At 44.9% G+C, this 20,823-nt stretch overlaps 1 pseudogene; it reads right to left on the reverse strand.

The window, feature by feature from the left end:
* Window positions 1-326: 326 nt before the first annotated feature.
* Window positions 327-9,983, reverse strand: LOC124004178 (annotated as a pseudogene).
* Between the last annotated feature and the right edge of the window lie 10,840 nt (window positions 9,984-20,823).

Genomic DNA, 20,823 nt, shown 5'->3' on the forward strand with positions numbered 1-20,823 from the left:
ACGTCTTCATTTAAATCATAATGAACATAATTGGATACATCTTTCTGTATAAATTAAAATGAATGACTTAATAACAGGTTAAAATAAGAGTAAAACATGTTCTAAGTTGTGTAGGAGTTCATTAGCTTTGCCTGTAAACAGAGCAAAGTCACTTGCCAGGAACATGAAAAATATAATCTCGAAATAATCCCTATATAATTTTAATCCAAACACCAAACATTAACACCGATTTGATCAGTTTAGTGTCTCTCAAAGCATTTTTACGTAGTTTAAAGTTCTATCTACAGCCCATGTTGCAGATGGGAAAGTTAACCAGCCTATTTTTTTTATTCCATTAGTCTAAGGAAGCGGTCTGGCATGTGATGCCATGTGACTACCAGTTCCAGGTCCAGCAGCCACTTCCTGTACAGGATCCCAACATCCCTCAGCATGTCGTACACACAGGTCAGAATAAAGGCCGGTGGGGTCAGACGAATAACAGTGTCATCCTCCAGGAGCGGGGACACCGGATCCAGACGGTCTTTGATTTTGTGGTACTGTTGTAATCAACGCTGAGTGTACATGCTGGCGGTGGCACCGCACCCTACACTCAGGAGGGAGGTGTTCTGGGGAGAACCACTCCTTGAAGGCCAGCCTCATCTCAGCAGGGATGTGGTTCCCCTCCAGCACATCCTGGCACACTGATGTGTCCCCGTTGAGATACTGCAGGAAGTAGAATGCCATCCGGCCACAGAACAATATGGGCACAGCATGATTCTGCTGGTATGAAGGAAGGTTGAAATTTGCCATCTGCAAAACTGGGTAGATGAGGACCTGGGCACAGGGAGCCAGCAGATGTCCATTCTTTCTCTTGGCCAGACGCTGTCACAGTATGGCTGCCAGGTTTACCCCAGCACTATCACCCCCGACTGCCACTCTTCCTGGGTCCACCCCGAACTCTGCCTCTGCCACAGACAGGAAGTGACACATTGCAGTCTCAGTCATCCAGCTGAGTGGGATACTGATGTTCAGGGATAAGCCGGTATCTAAAGAGAGTAGAAAAAGGAGCAACATGTCTTTGACAACTTCACAGCCCTTTTCACTGTATTGATCTGCTTTGGAAGCACATTTTGAGTCAGTGAGTCAGAAAGTAAAAGTTACCCAACAGAAACCACTGTGGTTTCAGCCTCTTTGGCAATGTGCCTGCAGACCTCATCTGCAGTATCTGATCACAAGAAACAGAACATTAGTGTTAGACTAGAGTAAACAGAGAATGAAGCTTTTCTTTTTTTATATAAGCAGGCCCCTGTTGTAAGATAAATAAGCAACATTAACTAGACATCAGTTTTTTCTTAGGTCATCTACAAGTCTATGCTAGGTAAAGCTCCTCCTTATCTCAGTTCACTGGTCACGATGGCAACACCCAGCCGTAGCACACGCTCCAGCAGGTGTATCTCACTGATCATCCCTAAAGCCAAAACCTAATTTGGCCACCTTTCCTTCCAGTTCACTCCTGCCTGTGACTGAAACGAATTGCAAAAATCTCTGAAGTTGGAGACTTTTATCTCCCTCACCAACTTTAAACATTTGCTATCTGAGCAGCTAACCGATCGCTGCAGCTGTACATAGTCAATCGTTATATAGCCCACCCAATTTACCTACCTCATCCCCATACTGTTTTTTATTTATTTACTTTTCTGCTCTTTTGCACACCACTATCTCTACCTGTACATGACCATCTGATCATTTATCACTCCAGTGTTAATCTGCTAAATTGTAATTATTCACTCCTATGGCCTATTTATTGCCTACCTCCTCATGCCTTTTGCACACACTGTACATTATATAGATTATTGTTTTCTACTATGTTATTGACTTGTTTATTGTTTACTCCATGTGTAACTCTGTGTTGTTGTCTGTTCACACTGCTATGCTTTATCTTGGCCAGGTCGCAGTTGCAAATGAGAAATGGTTCTCAACTAGCCTACCTGGTTAAATAAAGGTGAAATATATATATATATATTTTAAATAACCTAAAGCCCATCCTCCACCATTGATATACACCAGGCCCTTCCTCAGTCCCAGTGAGCCAGCTGTGGGCTCATACACTCTGACTGGCACCTCAGAGAAGGTGAGTTCCGTCACATGTAGTATAGGGGGAACTGGTCTCCAGGAACCGTCTTCTGAACCACCTGGGGAACCTGACCTGATGACAGATGAACTTAGATATAAGGTTAACATGAACCATTGTGAAGTGAAATATTTTCCAAATGCCACAATATAGCTTTGCTTTTCTTGTCGCTCGCTAAGCAACGATGAATGCAACAACATAATGGATAACCAGTGACACAGTTCAGGTTTTACCAGAAGGTGGACTACAGTACAAGTACTGTGAAAACTCTGTTTGAGTGTCCTTACCCGAACAATGACTTTGACTTTTTGTCATTTATTGTTCTCTTATCAACACCATTGAAGTTTATCAGTGGTTAGTGTACATTGAAAGGACAAACATATTTTAAAAGAGCTGAGTTCTCTTTTTAATAGTATTCAAGTATGAGGATGTTTTTCTTTTCACCAAGGATTACGTTAAATAAATTATTTTTTCAGAGACTTGAACGTGATTTGACTGCAGAAAACATCAAATAATAAGCACTAACAATTCCATAGATAGATACACACCACAATTGCTATGCCAACAAACATGCCATGAACTACATGTAGTTTCCCTGGATTTGCAACCCCTTGAGGAATGTCTGAATTCATCAGCTCAGAACACAGTAGACCAATTACCAGGCTGAAATCAAGGCAGCAAAGCCAATTATTAAAATTGCAGTGATGATGTCCATGGTGCTTCTAGTGTGATCCCAGGTAGGCTACAGTAGAAATAGCTAAGTCATTAGGTATGCATGTTTTATCCAACTGCATTGGTTTTATTTGCCCCTCCTACATCGTTGTGTACACCCTGCTCTGACCTTGTTCTATCTAAGTGACTTTGAGTGGCAGTAACAAAGCGACATTCATTATTTTATTCCATGTATTTTATGGACTCAAGCAATTAGATACATTTAACACATATTTCACAATTAGCTATTTTTAGGAATATACAGTCTCTTCATTTGTATGAACACAGGATAGAAATTAATACATTTTTAATGTCCTGTAAAAAATGAAAACTGCTTTCACATTTATTGTGAAGCAGAGGATCTGAACTTTCACTGTTCATCTGTAGATGGCAGGGATGGCTTGAGTGATAGCAGACCATGTTCCCTAGTCTAAACAAGTGGCAACAAAATGCATGGTATTTGGAATTGAAAACATATAAATGTGTTGTTGTTTACAAAACAATTGATGTTCATTATAAGTCAGAATTAAATATAAAATATATACAGTACCAGTCAAAAGTTTGGACACACGTCTTCAGTTCAAGGGATTTTCTTTGTTTTTACTATTTTCTACACTGTAGAATAATAGTGAAGACATCAAAACAAGGATAAAACACATATGGAATAAAGTAGTAACCCAAAAAGTTTTAAAGATGTAGATTTTATGTTCTTCAAAGTAGCCACCCTTTGCCTTGATGACAGCTTTGCATTTTCTCTCAAACAGCTTCACGAGGAATTATTTTCCAACAGTCTTGAAGGAGTTCCCACATGTGCTGAGCACTTGTTGGCTGTTATTCCTTTACTCTGTGGTCCAATTCATCCCAAACCATCTCAATTGGGTTGAGGTCGGGAGATTCTTGAGGTCGGCTTACTGGCCAAATAGCCCTTACACTGCCTGGAGGTGTGTTTGGTATGGGATGCCGTATCGCTGCAGAATGCTGTGGTAGCCATGTTGTGTCATGTTTTGTCTTAGATTGTCTTGTCATTTTGCTTTTTCCCTCTGTTCATTTTCCCCCTGCTGGTCTTTTTAGGTTCGTTCCCCTTTTTCTCTCTCCCTTCCTCTCTCTCTTCTCTCTATCGTTCCGTTCCTGCTCCCAGCTGTTCCTATTCCCCTAATCAATCATTTAGTCTTCCCACACCTGTTCCTTATCTTTTCCCCTGATTAGAGTCCCTATTTCTTCCCTTGTTTTCCGTTCCTGTCCTGTCGGATCCTTGTCTATGGTTCACCGTGCTGTGTCTGTGTATCGCCCTGTCGTGTCGTGTTTCCCTCAGATGCTGCGTGGAGAGCAGGTGTCTGAGTCTGCTAGGTTCAAGTGCCTTCCCGAGGCAACCTGCAGTTCTTGATCGAGTCTCCAGTCTGTTCTCGTCATTACGAGTGGAATTATGTCTTATGTTTGTAGAATTACTTTACTGGATTAAAGACTCTGTTTTCGCCAAGTCGCTTTTGGGTCCTCATTCACCTGCATGACAGAAGGATCCGACCAAAGAATGGACCCAGCGACTACAGACGTTCGTAACACTGCCGTCGAGATCCAAGGAGCCATGCTCGGCAGACACGAGCAGGAATTGTCTGCTGCTCGCCATGCCGTGGAGAACCTGTCCGCTCAGGTTTCCGACCTCTCTGGACAGTTCCAGAGTCTTCGTCTCGTGCCACCTGTTACTTCCTGGCCTGCCGAGCCTCCGGAACCTAGGGTTAATAACCCACCTTGCTACTCCGGGCAGCCCACGGAGTGCCGCTCCTTTCTCACCCAGTGTGATATTGTGTTCTCTCTCCAACCCAACACATACTCTAGCGAGAGAGCTCGGGTTGCTTACGTCATTTCACTCCTTACTGGCCGGGCTCGAGAGTGGGGCACAGCTATCTGGGAGGCAAGGGCTGATTGTTCAAACAATTACCAGAACTTTAAAGAGGAGATGATTCGGGTTTTTGACTGTTCAGTTTTTGGTAGGAAGGCTTCTAGGGCCCTGGCTTCCCTATGCCAAGTTGATCGATCCATAACGGATTACTCTATAGAGTTTCGCACTCTTGCTGCCTCTAGTGACTGGAACGAGCCGGCGCTGCTCGCTCGTTTTCTGGAGGGACTCCACGCAGTGGTCAAAGATGAGATTCTCTCTCGGGAGGTTCCCTCCAGTGTGGACTCTTTGATTGCTCTCGCCATCCGCATAGAACGACGGGTAGATCTTCGTCACCAAGCTCGTGGAAGAGAGCTCGCGTCAACGGTGTTTCCCTGCTCCGCATCGCAACCATCTCCCTCCTCTGGCTCAGAGACTGAGCCCATGCAGCTGGGAGGTATTCGCATCTCGACTAAGGAGAGGGAACGGAGGATCACCAACCGCCTGTGCCTCTATTGCGGATTTGATGGACATTTTGTCAATTCATGTCCAGTAAAAGGCCAGAGCTCATCAGTAAGCGGAGGGCTACTGGTGAGCGCTACTACTCAGGTCTCTTCATCTAGATCCTGTACTACTATGTCGGTCCATCTACGCTGGACCGGTTCGGGTGCTACATGCAGTGCCTTGATTGACTCGGGGCTGAGGGTTGTTTCATGGACGAAGCATGGGCTCGGAAACATGACATTCCTTTCAGACAGTTAGACAAGCCTACGCCCATGTTTGCCTTAGATGGTAGTCATCTTCCCAGTATCAGATTTGAGACACTACCTTTAACTCTCACAGTATCTGGTAACCACAGTGAGACTATTTCTTTTTTGATTTTTCGTTCACCTTTTACACCTGTTGTTTTGGGTCATCCCTGGCTAGTATGTCATAATCCTTCTATTAATTGGTCTAGTAATTCTATCCTATCCTGGAACGTTTCTTGTCATGTGAAGTGTTTAATGTCTGCCATCCCTCCCATTTCTTCTGTCCCCACTTCTCAGGAGGAACCTGGCGATTTGACAGGAGTGCCGGAGGAATATCATGATCTGCGCACGGTCTTCAGTCGGTCCCGAGCCAACTCCCTTCCTCCTCACCGGTCGTATGATTGTAGTATTGATCTCCTTCCGGGGACCACTCCCCCTCGGGGTAGACTATACTCTCTGTCGGCTCCCGAACGTAAGGCTCTCGAGGATTATTTATCTGTGTCTCTTGACGCCGGTACCATAGTGCCTTCTTCCTCTCCGGCCGGGGCGGGGTTCTTTTTGTTAAGAAAAAGGACGGTACTCTGCGCCCCTGCGTGGATTATCGAGGGCTGAATGACATAACGGTTAAGAATCGTTATCCGCTTCCCCTTATGTCATCAGCCTTCGAGATTCTGCAGGGAGCCAGGTGCTTTACTAAGTTGGACCTTCGTAACGCTTACCATCTCGTGCGCATCAGAGAGGGGGACGAGTGGAAAATGGCGTTTAACACTCCGTTAGGGCATTTTGAGTACCGGGTTCTGCCGTTTGGTCTCGCCAATGCGCCAGCTGTTTTTCAGGCATTAGTTAATGATGTTCTGAGAGACATGCTGAACATCTTTGTTTTTGTCTATCTTGACGATATCCTGATTTTTTCACCGTCACTCGAGATTCATGTTCAGCACGTTCGACGTGTTCTACAGCGCCTTTTAGAGAATTGTCTCTACGTGAAGGCTGAGAAGTGCTCTTTTCATGTCTCCTCCGTTACTTTTCTCGGTTCCGTTATTTCCGCTGAAGGCATTCAGATGGATTCCGCTAAGGTCCAAGCTGTCAGTGATTGGCCCGTTCCAAGGTCACGTGTCGAGTTGCAGCGCTTTTTAGGTTTCGCTAATTTCTATCGGCGTTTCTTTCGCAATTTCGGTCAAGTTGCTGCCCCTCTCACAGCTCTTACTTCTGTCAAGACGTGTTTTAAGTGGTCCGGTTCCGCCCAGGGAGCTTTTGATCTTCTAAAAGAACGTTTTACGTCCGCTCCTATCCTCGTTACTCCTGACGTCACTAGACAATTCATTGTCGAGGTTGACGCTTCAGAGGTAGGCGTGGGAGCCATTCTATCCCAGCGCTTCCAGTCTGACGATAAGGTTCATCCTTGCGCTTATTTTTCTCATCGCCTGTCGCCATCTGAACGCAACTATGATGAGGGTAACCGCGAACTGCTCGCCATCCGCTTAGCCCTAGGCGAATGGCGACAGTGGTTGGAGGGGGCGACCGTTCCTTTTGTCGTTTGGACAGACCATAAGAACCTTGAGTACATCCGTTCTGCCAAACGACTTAATGCCCGTCAAGCTCGTTGGGCGTTGTTTTTCGCTCGTTTCGAGTTTGTGATTTCTTACCGTCCGGGTAGCAAAAACACCAAGCCTGATGCCTTATCCCGTCTGTTTAGTTCTTCTGTGGCTTCTACTGATCCCGAGGGGATTCTTCCTTATGGGCGTGTTGTCGGGTTGACAGTCTGGGGAATTGAAAGACAGGTTAAGCAAGCACTCACGCACACTGCGTCGCCGCGCGCTTGTCCTAGTAACCTCCTTTTCGTTCCTGTTTCCACTCGTCTGGCTGTTCTTCAGTGGGCTCACTCTGCCAAGTTAGCTGGTCATCCCGGTGTTCGAGGCACTCTTGCGTCTATTCGCCAGCGCTTTTGGTGGCCGACTCAGGAGCGTGACACGCGCCGTTTCGTGGCTGCTTGTTCGGACTGCGCGCAGACTAAGTCGGGTAACTCTCCTCCTGCCGGTCGTCTCAGACCGCTCCCCATTCCTTCTCGACCATGGTCTCACATCGCCCTAGACTTCATTACCGGTCTGCCTTTGTCTGCGGGGAAGACTGTGATTCTTACGGTTGTCGATAGGTTCTCTAAGGCGGCACATTTCATTCCCCTCGCTAAACTTCCTTCCGCTAAGGAGACGGCACAAATCATCATCGAGAATGTGTTCAGAATTCATGGCCTCCCGTTAGACGCCGTTTCAGACAGAGGCCCGCAATTCACGTCACAGTTTTGGAGGGAGTTCTGTCGTTTGATTGGTGCGTCCGTCAGTCTCTCTTCCAGGTTTCATCCCCAGTCTAACGGTCAAGCAGAGAGGGCCAATCAGACGATTGGTCGCATACTACGCAGCCTTTCTTTCAGAAACCCTGCGTCTTGGGCAGAACAGCTCCCCTGGGCAGAATACGCTCACAACTCGCTTCCTTCGTCTGCTACCGGGTTATCTCCGTTTCAGAGTAGTCTGGGTTACCAGCCTCCTCTGTTCTCTTCCCAGCTTGCCGAGTCCAGCGTTCCCTACGCTCAAGCGTTTGTCCAACGTTGTGAGCGCACCTGGAGGAGGGTGAGGTCTGCACTTTGCCGTTACAGGGCACAGACTGTGAGAGCCGCCAATAAACGCAGGATTAAGAGTCCTAGGTATTGTTGCGGCCAGAGAGTGTGGCTTTCCACTCGCAACCTTCCTCTTACGACAGCTTCTCGTAAGTTGACTCCGCGGTTCATTGGTCCGTTCCGTGTCTCCCAGGTCGTCAATCCTGTCGCTGTGCGACTGCTTCTTCCGCGACATCTTCGTCGCGTCCATCCTGTCTTCCATGTCTCCTGTGTCAAGCCCTTTCTTCGCACCCCGTTCGTCTTCCCTCCCCCCTCCCGTCCTTGTCGAGAGCGCACCTATTTACAAGGTACGTAGGATCATGGACATGCGTTCTCGGGGACGGGGTCACCAATACTTAGTGGATTGGGAGGGTTACGGTCCTGAGGAGAGGAGTTGGGTTCCGTCTCGGGACGTGCTGGACCGTTCACTCATTGATGATTTCCTCCGTTGCCGCCAGGATTCCTCCTCGAGTGCGCCAGAACAAGGGCTGATTGCTCTAACAAATTCCAGAACTTTAAGAGGAGATTGATTCGGGTTTTTGCTCTCTGCCGCCGGAGGAGGGAGGCGCTCGGTGAGTGGGGGGTACTGTCATGTTTTGTCTTAGATTGTCTTGTCATTTTGCTTTTTCCCTCTGTTCATTTTCCCCCTGCTGGTCTTTTTAGGTTCGTTCCCCTTTTTCTCTCTCCCTTCCTCTCTCTCTTCTCTCTATCGTTCCGTTCCTGCTCCCAGCTGTTCCTATTCCCCTAATCAATCATTTAGTCTTCCCACACCTGTTCCTTATCTTTTCCCCTGATTAGAGTCCCTATTTCTTCCCTTGTTTTCCGTTCCTGTCCTGTCGGATCCTTGTCTATGGTTCACCGTGCTGTGTCTGTGTATCGCCCTGTCGTGTCGTGTTTCCCTCAGATGCTGCGTGGAGAGCAGGTGTCTGAGTCTTCTAGGTTCAAGTGCCTTCCCGAGGCAACCTGCAGTTCTTGATCGAGTCTCCAGTCTGTTCTCGTCATTACGAGTGGAATTATGTCTTATGTTTGTAGAATTACTTTACTGGATTAAAGACTGTTTTCGCCAAGTCGCTTTTGGGTCCTCATTCACCTGCATGACATGTTGATTAAGTGTGCCTTGAATTCTAATTGTAAATGGAATCAAACATCTAAAATTTGGATTAATCAGCCCAAAGGATAGATTTCCACTGGTCTAATGTCCATTGCTCATGTTTCTTGGCCCAAGCAAGTCTCTGATTCTTATTGGTGTCCTTTAGTAGTGGTTTCTTTGCAGAAATTTGACCATGAAGGCCTGATTCACGCAGTCTCCTCTGAACAGTTGATGTTGAGATGTGTCTGTTACTTGAATGCTGTGAAGCATTTATTTGAACACCCCTACCATGTCACAACACAACTGATTGGTTCAAACGCATTAAGAAGGAAGTAAGTTCCACAAATGAACTTTTAACAAGGCACACCTGTTAATTGAAATGCATTCCAGACTACCTGTCACGCTCTGACCTTAGAGAGCTTTTTATGTCTCTATTTTGGTTTGGTCAGGGTGTGATTTGGGTGGGCATTCTATGTTCATTTTTCCATGTTTTGTATATCTTTGTTTTGGCCGGGTATGGTTCTCAATCAGGGACAGCTGTCTATCGTTGTCTCTGATTTGAAACCATACTTAGGCAGCCCTTTTCCCACCTGTCTTTGTGGGTAGTTGTCTTTGTTTGTTGGCACTATTGCCTTTAGCTTCACGGTTGTTTTTGGATTGTTTATTGTTGGCGTCATATAAATAAAGGAATATGTACGCTCACCACGCAGCACCTTGGTCCTCTTCATTCAACGGCCGTGACACTACCTCATAATATAAAACATATTTTGATTTGTTTAACACGGTTTCTGTTACCTCATGATTCCATTTGTGTCATTTCATAGTTTAGATGTCATTACTATTATTCTACAATGTAGAAAATAGTAAAAATAAAAACTTGAATGAGTAGGCGTGTCCACACTTTTGACTAGTACTGTATATATCTCTTATTTCAATGCCTTGTGATTTGTAATTCTGTGAAATGTGCAAGAAAATGACAGCAACTGGAGCTGTGTTCTAGGACTAGCCAATCGTTTAGCTGTCAGAGTCTCAGCCTTCTGAGAATCTGAACCCAGTACAAAGCTCGCATTGTGAAGCTGTTCTTTCAACCAACCTATCACAGTTTCAGCAGCTATACCCAGTAAAAGTGACAAGGCCTGCGCCAGAAATAACATACTGGAATCTTGTCGGCAGCCCATGAATTCACTGGATTTGTTTAGAAGGTATTTATAAAGGTCTCTATTTGCCACCTTGACAAGTTTCTGGGACTGACCCATTTCTGTATTGTCACAGAGAAAGATGTATTGATATATCAATACATCAGGGGTCTTCACAGTCCCCCATCTTCATTGTGAATACAAGTTTCTGGGACTGACCCATTTCTGTATTGTCACAGAGAAAGATGTATTGATATATCAATAAATCAGAGGTCTTCACAGTCCCCCATCTTCATTGTGAATACAATTAACTTATATCACATGAAGTAGTATGTAATTATGTCTGCCAGAATTATATAACCTAAAAGCTCTAACGTAGCAGGCGTAAAGGAAATACCTGAAACTAGATTTCCTACATACTTTTCAGAGGAGGTTCTTTTCTGCACTGTTCAACGAATCCAGTAAATGTAGAGGAGTTAAGATGGAGTGTCGCCTTGTTAACATCCAAAAGCGGAAGTTGCATCACAGGCTCTCTTTCCATTTCACTTGAAAACCGGAATAATCGTCTGGGGCTGTTTTTCAATGTTCAGGCCAGGCCCCTGAGCTCCTGTGAAGGGAAATCTTAATGGTACAGCATACAATGACATTCTAGACTATTCTGTGCTTCCAACTTTGTGGCAACTGTTTGGGGAAGGCCCTTTCCTGTTTCAGCTTGACACTGCCCCCGTGCACAAAGCGAGGTCCAAACAGAAATGGTTTGTCGAGATCGGTGTGGAAGAACTTGACTGGCCTGCACAGAGCCCTGACCTAAACCCCATCAAACATCTTTGGTGTGAATTGGAACGCTGACTGCGAGCCAGGCCTAATCGCCCAACATCAGTGCCTGACCTCACTAATCCACTTTTGGCTGAATGGAAGCAAGTCCCTGCAGAAATGTCTCAACATCTAGTGGAAAGTCTTCCCAGAAGAGTGGAGGCCGTTATAACAGCAAAGGCGGGACCAACTCCATATCAATGCCTATGATTTTAGAATGAGATGTTCGATGAGCATACTTTTGGTCATGTAGTGTTTGTCATTATTAAGATTAGTTTTATTTTACTTTCAGCCCATTTCCAGAGATGTTTTGAGGGGTTGGACTAGGCCTCAATGTGGACTGCCATGGCCTACAAGCTAAAGGACTTTGTCAACCAACTGAAGCCAAAAGCAGAATAAAATAATATTATGGCAATGTTAAATATATCCCATGAAATACCCACGCAACAAAACATAGAATAACTAATGAATAACCCATTAACATCCAATGGGAATATAAGTAATACAATGAAACCCCAATGATATTCTTGTTAATTGGATTCCAATGAGAGTACCATTACAATCTCATGTTTTTTAAGTGTTCATGGGGGGCTAATTCACAATGGGAATCCAATGGGAATCCAATGTAATATTTCCAGTGAGAATTTTTCCTATGGGAATCCAATTTGAATTTTTCATAAGGGAATATCATGATCATGACACAAAAAAAGTTGTTTTGTTGAGATCACAAGATCATTTTCTGGTGATCACGGCATAACAAAAGGTGTTTTGTCGAGATCACGAGATAATCAAACGTGCCAAGCATCATTCATTCATTTGTTCAGATGCACGACAACGATTTAAGCCCTGAACGATGCCTGACAGGCAAACGCGTCTCCCAGCGTGCGATCTATGCTGGTTGTTAGCTTGCATAACTGATATGTGGCTGATTCAATATCAGCCTCAGAGCTTGATCAGATTCATTAGCAGTCTCAGCCACTCTGTAAATGTAAAACTTATCCATAAAACATGAAGTGTCTCTTACAATTATACACATATCTGTTATGCAAGCTAACAACCAGCATATACAACAAGCTATCTAGCTACCAAGACAAGCCAAGGTACAGTACCTTCAGAATGTATTCACACCCCTTTACTTTTTCTACATTTTTCTATGTTGCAGCCTGAATTTCAAATGGGTTAAAAAGAGATTGGTTTGTCACTGGTCTACACACAATACCCCATAATGTCAAAGTTTAATTATATTTTTCAAAATTTTACAAATGAATTAAAAACTAAAAGCTTAAATGTCTTGAATCAATATACTCAATATGAATCAAAGTATTCAATCCCTTTGTTATGGCAAGCTTAAATAAGTGTGGGGTGTGGCTGAAATAGCCGAATCCACTAATTTGAAGGGGTGTCCACATACTTCGGATAAACAGTGCCTTCGGCAAGTATTCAGACCCCTTCACCTTTTCCACATTTTGTTACGTTACAGCCTTATTCCAAAGTTATTTAAATTGTTTTTTCCTTCCTCAATCTACACACAATGTGCAACCAGGGGAAAAAGAACTCTGGACCACCAATACTCCACACACAGAGACACATACAAAGCTTTCCCTCGCCCTCCATTTGGCACATCTGACCATAATTCTATCCTCCTGATTCCTGCTTACAAAGCAAAAACTTAAGCAGGAAGCACCAGTGACTATATCAATAAAAAAGTGGTCATATCAAGCAGATGCTAAGCTACAGGACTGTTTTGCTAGCACAGACTGGAATATGTTCCGTGATTGCTCCGATGGCACTGAGAATTTCTGCAACATACACCACATCAGTCATTGGCATCATCAATAAGTGCATCGATGACATCATCCCCACAGTGACCGTACGTACAGTGGGGAGAACAAGTATTTGATACACGATTTTGCAGGTCTGTAATTTTTATCATAGGTACACTTCAACTGTGAGGACGGAATCTAAAACAAAAATCCAGAAAATCACTTTGTATGATTTTTATGTAATTCATTTCCATTTTATTGCAAGACATAAGTATTTGTTCACCTACCAACCAGTAAGAATTCCGGCTCTCACAGACCTGTTAGTTTTTCTTTAAGAAGCCCTCCTGTTCTCCACTCATTACCTGTATTAACTGCACCTGTTTGAACTTGTTACCTGTATAAAAGACACCTGTCCACACACTCAATCAAACAGACTCCAACCTCTCCAATATGGTCAAGATCAGAGAGCTGTGTAAGGACATCATGGGTAAAATTTTAGACCTGCACAAGGCTGGGAGGGCTACAGGACAATAGGCAAGCAGTTTGGTGAGAAGGCAACAACTGTTGGTGCAATTATTAGAAAATGGAAGAAGTTCAAGATGACAGTCAATCACCCTCAGTCTGGGGCTCCATGCAAGATCTCACCTCGTGGGGCATCAATAATCATGAGGAAGGTAAGGGATCAGCCCAGAACTACTGGCCAGGACCTGGTAAATGAACTGAAGAGAGCTGGGACCAGTCTCAAAGAAAACCATTAGTAACACACTACGCCGTCATAGATTAAAATCCTGCAGCGCACGCAAGGTCCCCCTGCTCAAGCCAGCGCATGTCCAGGCCCGTCTGAAGTTTGCCAATCTGGATTATCCAGAGGAGGAATGGGAGAAGGTCATGAGTTCTGATGAGATAAAAATAGAGCTCTTTGGTCTAAACTCCACTCTCTGTGTTTGGAAGAAGAAGGATGAGTACAACCCCAAGAACACCATCCCAACCGTGAAGCATGGAGGTGGAAACATAAGTCTTTGGGGATGCTTTTATGCAAAGGGGACAGGACGACTGCACCGTATTGAGGGGAGGATGGATGGGGCCATGTATCGCGAGATCTTGGCCAACAACCTCCTTCCCTCAGTAAGAGCATTGAAGATGGGTCGTGGCTGGGTCTTCCAGCATGACACACACAGCCAGGGCAACTAAGGAGTGGCTCCGTAAGAAGCATCTCAAGGTCCTGGACTGGCCTAGCCAGTCTCCAGACCTGATCCCAATAGAAAATCTTTGGAGGGAGCTGAAAGTCCGTATTGCCCAGCGACAGCCCCGAAACCTGAAGGATCTGGAGATGGTCTATATGGAGGAGTGGGCCAAAATCCCTGCTGCAGTGTGTGCAAACCTTGTCAAGAACTACAGGAAAGGTATGATCTCTGTAATTGCAAACACAGGTTTCTGTACCAAATATTAAGTTCTGCTTTTCTGATGTATCAAATACTTATGTCATGCAATAAAATGCAAATTAATTACTTAAAAATCATACAATGTGATTTTCTGGATTTTTTTATTCTGTCTCTCACAGTTGAAGTGTACCTATGACAAAATAATTGCAGACCTCTACATGCTTTGTAAGCAGGAAAACCTTCAAAATCGGCAGTATATCAAATACTTGTTCACCCCACTGTACATACCCCAACCAGAAGTAATGGAATACAGGCAGCATCTGCACTGAGCTAAAGTCTAGAGCTGCCACTTTCAAGGAGCGGAAATCTAACCCAGAAGATTACAAGAAATCCCTCTATGCCCTCCGACGATCCATCATAGTCAAAGCGTCAATACAGGATTAAGATTGAGTCGTACTACACCGGCTCTGACGCTCGTCGGATGTGGCAGGGCTTGCAAACTGTTATGTTCTGTTAATTACTGATGTCCCCTTTAAGGATGGAGCGCCCTTGGTCATGCGCATTGTTTTATGTTATTCTGGTACTAACTAGTTTGAGTAAATGTGAAGCTCCAGTTCATAAGTCAAATCGCAATTGCAACATTTGGTTCAAAATAAGGTTTAGACACTGCGTGGAAATGATCTCAAATGAGGGTTGAAGTTGAATTGAGCAGTATAAAACAATCAGAATAGAGAATGACCCATTGAAATCACTTAGAATGTATGTGTTGCCACCCTGAGGTACTGCACTACTTAAAGCGAATTTAGAAATATTATAATTTTAAAACATAGAATACTGTAAAATAACGTCATACCATAATTTTTTGTTTTACAAATGTGATGTGATGATATTTTGGCCATATCTTCAGCACTAATGGAGTATAATGTATTTACTGTTTTAGTCACATTTTCAAGTACTGGTGACAAATCATGAATTCAGATTCTTGCATAGATTGTAATGGATACATATGATGTGTGTAAAATACTTTTTTGAAGGTTGTACTGATTATAAGGAGATAATGCTAAGCTATTTACCAGCTATGTCTGACATCATACAATGCATTCTGGTTGTCACGTAAGATGTTACAACAAATCGAGGTGAAGGGATGGTTCACTCGACTGAATTCTGGTGTTTTCAAGATATCTGAGAACTCAGGAACAATACAAGGTCAGATCATGACGTCATTGATCTTCATGTCGGAAAGTCAAAGCTCTAAAAAGAGGCCCGAGTTTCCAAGTTGGAATTCTGAGTTGGATGACCGTTCAAAACTATTTTCTCAGTTGTCTTGAAAGCACTAATGTTGGAAGTCAGAGATGTCCGAGTGCCCAGTTGTTTTGAATGTGGCATCAGATTGTAACTATGGTACCTCATGTTGCCAGCTCAGACCCCATTTTCCAGGAGTTTTATTTTTATTTAGCTTATAAACGTCCCCTTTGTTTGCCACAATTTATTGATAAATCACCTATCATAGAAATATTTACTGCAATATATCCCCCAGGCAATGGGCGCAAACAACTTTGACTTTGTTTATTTGCATTTTATAGTGAATGGCATTCTGGGATTAGGGAGTTTTCACTTGGGGCGGCAGCGTAGCCTAGTGGTTAGAGCGTTGGACTAGTAACCAGAAAGTTGCGAGTTCAAACCCCCGAGATGACAGTTAACCCACTGTTCCCAGGCCGTCATTTAAAATAAGAATATGTTCTTAACTGACTTGGCTGGTTAAAAAATATTATAAAAAAACATGGCTGCCTTTATAAAGAATTTAGCTGCTGTTAGTTTAGCTGACACGCATCTCTGTTCTAAACAATATTACATTTCTCCCTTGTGCTTACCATTGTAAGCAGGTCTAGCTATTAGGTCGCTAACTTATATTTCGTTTTTTCAGCGCAACCTACTATTTAGACTGGTTTATGGAATGAGTTTGGATGTGGAAGTATTGTATTGGATGATGAAGTTCCCATTTATCTTTTAGAAAAAGGGTGAAATTGAGGAATAAAGTTGTGAAGACCTTTATTTCCCATCACCACAAAACATTGTTTAGATGCTTTTCAGACAACAATGCTGTATAGACCCTTTTGTTGCATCATACGTTCTGTTGCTACTGTTCCAATCACATATTTGCAATGGTACACTGCAGGGACCACCCAATAATGATCACAAATATGCGATTGTACGGTTCAAAGGGTTAGGGCTACAACCTATAGGAATCCCCACCCAGTTGACTACTTTAAAATGGCAGAAGCATGGTGGAAGCTCTCAATGGCGCTGACCATGCTAAAATGGCATTTTGGCCATGAGTGGCCTATATCATTCTCTATGAGTTTAACGTTACTTGTGTAGCTAGTAAGCTATCCAGGGATGTTATTTGTTGAAAGAAATAAAGAAATATGCCATTTAGCAGACGCTTTTATGCAAAGCAACTTACAGTCATGTGTGCATACATTCTACGTATGGGCAGTCCCGGGAATCGAACCCACTACCCTGGCGTTACAAGCGCCATGCTCTACCAACGGAGCTACAGAAGGACCACATTGAAGCTAACCCTACATAGACATTTTGTGTCTCTGGTCAGCTAACATTATCTATGTCTTTCATGAACACGGAAGCTAGCTTACGTTAGCTAACTAATGGAAATAATGTTATGATTTTTTTGGTTTAACGTTTGGCTACAAAGTTGGAGGTAGAAACCCAACGTTACACGTCTCCAGCAAGTGAAGGTCTCCAAAGTGACTTACAATAAAAAGGTCAAGCTAAATACTATGTTTTTTTCTTGGTTTTCAGTTCTTTTAGCAAATGTTTAACGATGTAAATTGTCCTCCGACCAAGTGACTGGCGAAAAAAACTTTGTCCTTGAAGATTTATTTCCAAATGTTGTGCGCTTGAGCACTGTCTTTAGAAATCATACTTCAGATGATTCACCTGATTGAAAACCGCCTCAGGCAGCCAAGCCTATGCAACACCCCTACTCAGCCGCAATCCCAATAACTACAAAACCCCAATACGAAAAACCACAAAATAAACCCATGTCACACCCTGGCCTGACCAAATATATAACGAAACACAAAACACTATGACCAAGGCGTGACAGAACACCCCCCCCCTAAGGTGCGGACTCCCGGACGCACCTCAGAACCATAGGGAGGGTCCGGGTGGGCGTCTGTCCATGGTGGCGGTTCCGGCTCGGGACGTGGACCCCACTCCATAAATGTCATAGTTCCTCCCCTTCGCGTCCTGGGATAATCCACCCTCGCCGCCGACCATGGCCTAATAGTCCTCACCCAGAACCCCACTGAACTGAGGGGCAGCTAGGGACTGAGGGGCAGCTCGGGACTGAGGGGCAGCTCGGGACTGAGGCAGCTCGGGACTGAGGGGAAGCTCGGGACTGAGGGGAAACTCGGGACTGAGGGGAAGCTCGGGACTGAGGGGCAGCTCGGGACTGAGGGGCAGCTCGGGACTGAGGGGCAGCTCGGGACTGAGAGGAAGCCCAGTACTGAGATGAAGCTCAGGCAGGTAGTAGGCTCCGGTAGATCCTGGCTGGCTGGCGGATCTGGAAGATTCTGGTTGACTAGCAGATCTGGAAGATTCTGGTTGACTGGCAGATCTGGAAGAATCTGGTTGACTGGCAGATCTAGAAGATCATGGCTGACTGGCGGATCTAGCTGCTCTATGCAGACAGACAGCTCCTTGCAGACTGACAGCTCCTTGCAGACTGGCAGCTCTTTGCAGACTGACAGCTCTGGTTGCTTCATACAGACTGACAGCTCTGACTGCTTCATACAGACTGACAGCTCTGACTGCTCCATGCAGGCAGACAGCACCCTGCAGACTGGCAGCTCCTTGCAGACTGACAGCTCCTTGCAGACTGGCAGCTCTTTGCAGACTGACAGCTCTGGCTGCTTCATGCAGACTGACAGTTCTGGCTGCTTCATGCAGATGGACAGCTCAGGCTGCTCCGAACAGGCAGGAGGCTCCGGCAGCGCTGTAGAGGAAGAAGGCTCTGATAGCGCTGAACAGGCGGGAGACTCCGACAGCGCAGGAGGGAAGGAAGGCTCTGGCTGTGCTGAACAGGCGAGGCGCACTGAAGGCCTGGTGCGTGGTGCTGGAACTGGTGCTACAGGATCGAAGACACGCACAGGAAGCCTGGTGCGGGTAGCTGCTACCGGAGGACTGGTGTGTGAAGGTGGCACAGGATGGACTGGACCGTGAAGGTGTACTGGAGAGCCTGAGAGCAGGACTGGCACAGGACGTGCAAGGCAAGGTAGGTACACAGGAGGCCTAGTGCGTGGTGCTGGCACATTTTTCACCAGCCGACTAACACGCACCTCAGGACGAGTATGGAGCGCTGACCCAGGTGCCATTAAATCCCCGACACGCTCCGTCGGACGAATATCATACCTATAGCACCATACTAGCAACTCCCTCATTACTCTCTCCTCCACTTTCCCCATTAACTCCTTTACAGTCTCTGCTTCGCTCACCTCTAACACCGGCTCTGGTTCTGGTCTCCTCCTTGGCTCCTCACGATAAACAAGGAGAGTTGGCTCAGGTCTATCTCCTGACTCAGCCACTCTCCCTCTGAGCCTCCCCCCAATAAATTTTTGGGGCTGCTTTTCGGGCTTCCCTCTGTGCTGTCGTGATTGCCTCTCCAACTCCATTCTCCTATAGCCCTCTTCGCACTGCTCCAGCGAATCCCAGGCGGGCTCCGACACTCTCTCTGGGTCGACCGCCCACCTGTCTATTTCTTCCCACGTCGTATACTCCATACCTCTGCTGTCCATAACGTCCTCATAACAGCGTCTCTCAGCTCTCGTAAGTGCCTCCGTTCGCTGCTCCTTCTGTCGCTGCCTGTAACCACGCCACTCGGTCCGTGTGTGGTGGGTGATTCTGTAACGGCGTTCTTCGTTTGTGGAAAGAGAGTCGGACTAAAATGCAGAGTGGTGGTTACTCATGTCTTTAATGAAGAGATCGCGATACATGAAATAACTTATACAAAAACAACAAACGGAATGTGAAACCTAATACAGCCAATCTGGTGAACACTACACAGAGACAGGAACAATCACCCACAAAATACAAAGTGAAACCCAGGCTACCTAAATACGGTTCCCAATCAGAGACAACGAGAATCACCTGACTCTGATCGAGAACCGCCTCAGGCAGCCAAGCCTATGCAACACCCCTACTCAGCCGCAATCCCAATAAGTACAAAACCCCAATACAAAATACCACAAAATAAACCCATGTCACACCCTGGCCTGACCAAATATATAACGAAACACAAAACACTATGACCAAGGCGTGACAACATGGGATATCTAGTCAGTTGCACAACTGAATGGATGCAGCTGATATTTGTCTTCTGCATTTAACGTGACCCCTGTGAATCAGAGAGATGTGGGGGGCTGCCTTAATCAACATCCTCCGTCACTGGCGTCTGAGGAGAAGTTGTTGTGGGCAGAATGTCAGAATTCCTGACATTTAATCCTAGTAAATATTCCCTGTTTTAGGTCAGTTAGAATCACCACTTTATTTTAAGAATGTGAAATGTCAGAATAACAGAAGAGAAAATTATTTATTTCAGATTTTATTTCTTTCATCACATTCCCAGTGGGTCAGAAGTTTACATACACTCAATTAGTTTTTGGTAGCATTGCCTTTAAATTGTTTAACTTGGGTCAAACGTTTCAGGTAGCCTTCCACAAGCTTCCCACAATAAATTGGGTGAATTTTGGCCCATTCCTCCTGACAGAGCTGGTGTAAATGAGTCAGGTGGTTAAGGCCTCTTTGCTCGCACACACTTTTTCAGTTCTGCCCACAAATGTTCTATATGGTGGAGGTCAGGGCTTTGTGATGGCCACTCCAATACTTTGACTTTGTTGTCCTTAAAAGCCATTTTGCCACAACTTTGGAAGTGTTCTTGGGGTCCTTGTCCATTTGGAAGACCAATTTGCGACCAAGCTTTAACTTCCTGACTAATGTCTTGAGATGTTGCTTCAATATATCCACATAATTTTCCATCCTCATGATGCCATCTATTTTGTGAAGTGCACCAGTCCCTCCTGCAGCAAAGCAACCCCACAACATTTACATTTACATTTACATTTACACCCCCGTTCTTCACGGTTGGGATGGTGTTCTTCGGGTTGCAAGCCTCCCCCTTTTTCCTCCAAACATAACGATGGTCATTATGGCCAAACAGTTCTATTTTTGTTTCATCCTTCAGGCGTTTGGTACTTGCTCCCAAGGATAAACCAGACTTGTGGAGGTATACAATTTTTTTCTGAGGTCTTGATTTCTGAGGCTGATTTCTTTTGATTTTCCCATGATGTCAAGCCAAGAGGCACTGAGTTTGAAGGTAGGCCTTAAAATACTTCCACAGGTACACCTCAAATTATGCCAATTTCCTATCAGAAGCTTCTAAAGCCATTACATAATTATCTGGAATTTTCCAAGCTGTTTAAAGGCACAGTCAACTTAGTGAATGTAAACTTCTGACCCACTGTAATT

This window comes from Oncorhynchus gorbuscha, linkage group LG18 (genome assembly GCF_021184085.1).
Source record: "Oncorhynchus gorbuscha isolate QuinsamMale2020 ecotype Even-year linkage group LG18, OgorEven_v1.0, whole genome shotgun sequence".
NCBI lineage: Eukaryota > Metazoa > Chordata > Actinopteri > Salmoniformes > Salmonidae > Oncorhynchus > Oncorhynchus gorbuscha.